We start from the raw sequence: 4,962 nt of genomic DNA, 5'->3' as shown, positions 1-4,962 counted from the left end.
CGCGCGACGTGTCCAATACAGTGACATCACGGCTCCGGAGGCGTGTCTAAAATGCGACAAGTTGATTGGTTCGACTGTGGGCGTGATCAGTCAATCAATGAAATTAAAATTGGACGGCTGAGTCGCTTGTTTCGTGCTGTGCACCACGGACGTGTATAATAAAATCTGGACTCGCAATGCCCTTAATCAGCTTATAGAGTCATTGAATCCACTCGCAGCCATTTTACCGAGCCGAATAGGGTCCAGTCCACTAATTCAAGCCCCATTGAAAACAGTGTAAAATCAGCACCGTTCAGGGCCCAATAGCATGCACGCCAACATCCCTGAGATTTCTGAAACACAAATGAAATTCTTGTCTGGTCACTTATCTTTCAATTTCTTTTCAATTTTTTGTGGGTTAACCAATTACATTTTTAATTATTCCCACAAAACAAAATCACCCCCCAAAAAGTGATTTTTCCGAAGTCTGATTGCAGCCATTTTTCAAGTGGCAACCCTCAACTTTCTGGGGCACTTAGGACCATTTTTCAACCGTAGTTTTCAGCCCTTCTGCCCTCATATGAAAGCTCAAAGACCCAGGGAGTTGATCCTGGCGACGATTTACACAATCTTACCATTTTGGGGGCCAAACAATCTCTTTTTTCAAAAGATACTGTGGGGAGGGGCACTTTTAATGCTAATGAGCTGGTCAGAAATTCTCACTTGAATTAGTGGTCTGCACCCCGAATACAAAGCTTTCCTGGTAATGCCCGCCTTTGTTCTTCCGCCAACCCACGCCTTTGTATTCGGCTCGGTAAAATGGCCGCTGGTTGGCTTCTTTTTCATACAAAGGCGTTGCAAGTCCAGGTTTTTTTTATATACGTCCGTGCTGTGCACCCGGTAACTCGGCAAAGGAGACGGCTCAAGAAACCGCTCCAAAAGAATACCATTTGATCTAGGCAGACTGTCGCCTCTAACGGAATTGTTTAGGGCCGCAAAATTTTGGACAGGGACTGGGATGATAGTATATATACGCCAGTTTTTGTGCTGGTGAAATTGAAAATGAAAGAAAAATTCCTAAATGTTTTTCATAATTACGTTTCCATGATCCGACAAGTATAACCGTTTCTGGTTCTTCCACTCAACATGCTCCACATTGGTTGAACGTTTCGGTAATGATGTTTGGTGACGTAAAGCATAATGACTTTACAGGTGGAGCCGCCAGGCCGGCAGAGCACTTTGAACCGTCCATCTTTCACAGTCATACGGACGTATAGGTGATAGGTGAATTGTGATAAAACTTTAATCTGCTCTCTCAAAATGTTCAATCAGCTTTTCTGGCGGCAGTAAAGCGGAGAGCGGTACACGTATGTCCCTTTTTTGAATCGTCAGAAAAGGGTAAAAAAGTTTCCATACAGTAGTCTAGTACTAGTAGAAAAGCTGGAAAATAGAAAAATGCGTTTCGTCTCATTGGTCTATCTGCTTTTCCGATAGCATAAAAAAAGTGTTCAATCGGCTTCTAGTGCTACTTTGATAAAACAGATATAAAAAAACAGATATTATCCACTTTTGAAGTCTGCGCTTTTTCTTTGAATTTAGATGCCACTTTGTGCAAAACACAGGTAATAATACTTTTTTGATCCTAAAGGACTACACAGAAACATAATACGGGTAAATGATATCCTTTCAACATTACTTTCTTGTGTTTATAAAAAAAACAGGACGAAACTGGGTGAAAGGAAAATATCCCTTTGAATTTGATGAGGACGTACGTACCTGCTTAATCTTCAAAACAATAATTAGTTGTCTATGGGAATATTTGTCGTCGGGTCCAGGAGGGGCTCGTTTTCTGGAACTACTAGAGGGCGCTCATGGTTTGATCATAGTAGTAAGTTATTCTGGGGTGAGGGTACCTTTCAAGCGGAAGGGGAGCTAAACCATTAGGCCCTTGTGGAATCGTCATTTGGTGTCTTGTTCATGCTTTGAGGCACATTTCATGACATTTGGAACATGTCTGTTGTTAATGTCAAAATTTTGGCAGGATCCCTCAGACAGAAGATTTAACTACCCGTTTCCTGGTAAACTAAAATACAAATTTTGATTTATCGGCTACACATATGGTCTATACAGCAAAAACATTTTAATGGAGCACTAAAAATATTACAGGAATGCATTAAAACGATATTTAAAGGGTTGATAATGTGATTTTTCATAGGCAAGTATGTTTTGTGCAACTTTTTTGTCTTGCATCTTTGGCTTTCCTTCGTGATGACTCCCGTTGAAAAGTGAACCTTGTAAAATCATGAGGGCGCTGTTTGGGGCGTTCATTTTTGGAATGGGTTTCTGCTCAAGCTGTGAACCCCAACGTCGTGCTTATTTAACTTATATGCTAGGGGACAAATCTTCGCTCACGGGGTGAATGTCATGAACCGAAACATCAAAGCAAACATTTGTGGTAGCAAAATATCAAACATTCTGACAGTATAATGCAGTATTTAGTGGGAAAATATCGTTCTTAGATGACATCACACGTTTGCTCATATGATTATTGTGATGAGTTTAAAAACTGTTATGGAGGCTTAGGCCTTGTCCGAATATCCAAGATCTTTATGAAAGTGAAAGCGAAGTCCATAACAAATCAAAGGTTCAAAATAAGAACTTGAAGCTTTGGGTTTCATAGAACACATAGCGAAATTCGGCAACGCTACTTTTGGAAAGCAATGTATAAAGATGTGGACAACAGGGTGCGTAGTTGTATCTCCTGTGCTCAGAGAAAGACGCACCGATATAAGGTTTTAGCACCTTTAATGACAATGAACGTTCCTGGAGCATTTGAACGTGTAAGTTTCGATATTTTAGGACCATTATCTACTACAGCGAATGCTAATCGTTATGTTCTCTGTTTAAATTTCACAGATCATTGCACTAGGTGGCCGATTTTGGCCCCCTTGAAGAACATAGAAGCAACCACAGTAGCCAAGGCATTCTACGACAACGTCATTTGTGAGCATGGTTGTCTAGAGACTTTGCTAAGGGACAGAGGGTCTAACTTTCTTAGCAAGATTGTCCTAGAGGTTTGTCGAATTATGCAAACTCACGAGTTAAATACCAGTTCGTACCATCCACAATGTAACGCTATTCAAGAGAGGTTCAATTCATATTATTCTGGATACCATTTCCCACCATGTAAACGAATTTTACAATGATTGGGATCAGTACCTTACATCGATACAGTTTGCGTATCGTACGGCACCTGCTGAAAATTCAGTTGGATTTAGCCCCTTCTTTCTTTTATATGGCAGAGAGGCAAGGTTACCTTTAGATGTAACACTCCTTGCTCAGTGCAAATATCCTGAGAAAAATCGTCGAGAGCATATGCGTCAGTTAGTTTCCCAACTTGAAGTTTTCCGAGACATATCCAAACGTCATGCAGAGCTCAATCAATCCAAAATGAAAGAGCGTTTTTAATGAACAAACACAAGAGGTGACGTACCAAGTGGGAAATACAGTTTGGATTTACATTCCTGCACTTCAACAAGGATTGTCCCGAAAAACTTACGAAGTTCTGGGCTGGACCATATCTTTTAGTAGAACAAACATCTCCGGGAAATTTTTGGGTCAGAAATTTGGAAAATAACAAATTACTTTCATCACCCATACATGTAAACCGAATGAAATTTGCATATAACAGATTTGGTCGCCCTTGTGATGATTCAGTCCCAACTGATCCGGAACAAGGTGGTGTTTCCGTACCAGAGTTGACAGAGGATAACTGTCAACAAAATACTTTCTTTCCTATCACGGCAGTACAAGAGTCTAATGAATTGAAAACCTTGGCAGTACCTGTTCCAGGTTTACCTCAAATTCAAGAAAAACCGAGAGAGTACGAAATCGAGCGCATAATTAGAGGTAGATACAAAAACAAGCGTCTTGAGTACCTCATCAAATGGAAAGGTTTCTCTCAAGCACAGAACACTTGGGAACCAGAATCAAACTTGAACGAAAGAGCTGTAGAATATCTTAAAAGTGAAAATCTCTGGAAGCTGTAAAATAGATATATCTTTTCTAGAAACACTATAGACACTATATTTTAAATGTTGTATTGAATGTCATTTTGCGTATGTTGTGACATTAAGATGGGGTCATGTTTACAGTGAGCAAATTTTGCGAACGTAAGTTAAGCTTGGAAACTTGAACATTTCTGTCTGAACCTTTTTGTTGACGCCACTTTGAATGTTGTTTTGATTTATGTTTCTTGTATAAAAATGTTTTTAAAAAGTGTTTATTTTGATTGGCTGCATATTTGTCGAATTAAAATAGCTAATGCCATACTTGAGTGATTAAAAATTATTCAACTTCCGGTGACGCGCGTCATGAACTGGAGTCGTCATCTAAGTTGCCGAATCTTGTGAAGAACCTGTGGCCTAATCAGCCTAACGAGTCAATGTGGATGATATGGACGGTTGAAATGGAGTATTTGAGAAGGTTCTGCACAATCAAGGCAACGAGAACATCAGCTGTAAAGATCGACATTGGCGAACCAACATGAATCGGAACAAGCAGACTTTATTCTAAATGAAATAATGTTAACTATTGTGACATTTGATTTATTATATTAAACTATATTTTTGTAAGTCAGTTGTCAGGAGTCTCAAACGACTGAGATACTCGTGAGTATTTTTCCTGATTTTTGGAAGTTCAGGTATTTATCACTGTTGGCTATGGCAGTTTAGTTACTGACCAGCAACCTGCAATGACCCACAAAATTGTCACAGCGCCCTCTTTGTTAAAATCATTTTGGGGTACCGGATACCAATCAAACAGTCGGATACTCGCCATGGATGCTCGCTGTATCCGACTAGAATTTACTTGTTGTAGGCAGGCCTGTGGGTCTGGCACTTAGACATATTGATAACAAGCTGGTACCCTTGAAGGCACTGCATGCAGAAACAGGCCTGGTCTACTTATTGCGTGAATCTCATG

General features: G+C 40.0%; 1 pseudogene; it reads left to right on the top strand.

The window, feature by feature from the left end:
* Window positions 1-3,065: 3,065 nt before the first annotated feature.
* LOC147798883 (uncharacterized) lies at window positions 3,066-4,028 on the top strand (annotated as a pseudogene).
* The last annotated feature ends 934 nt before the right edge of the window (window positions 4,029-4,962 follow it).

This window comes from Acanthaster planci, linkage group LG06 (assembly GCF_054643075.1).
Source record: "Acanthaster planci isolate LZ-2023a linkage group LG06, COTS_SCS, whole genome shotgun sequence".
NCBI classification, from domain to species: Eukaryota; Metazoa; Echinodermata; class Asteroidea; order Valvatida; family Acanthasteridae; genus Acanthaster; species Acanthaster planci.
The sequence above is the reverse complement of the archived record's forward strand: the minus strand, read 5'-3'. Positions and strand labels throughout refer to the sequence as shown.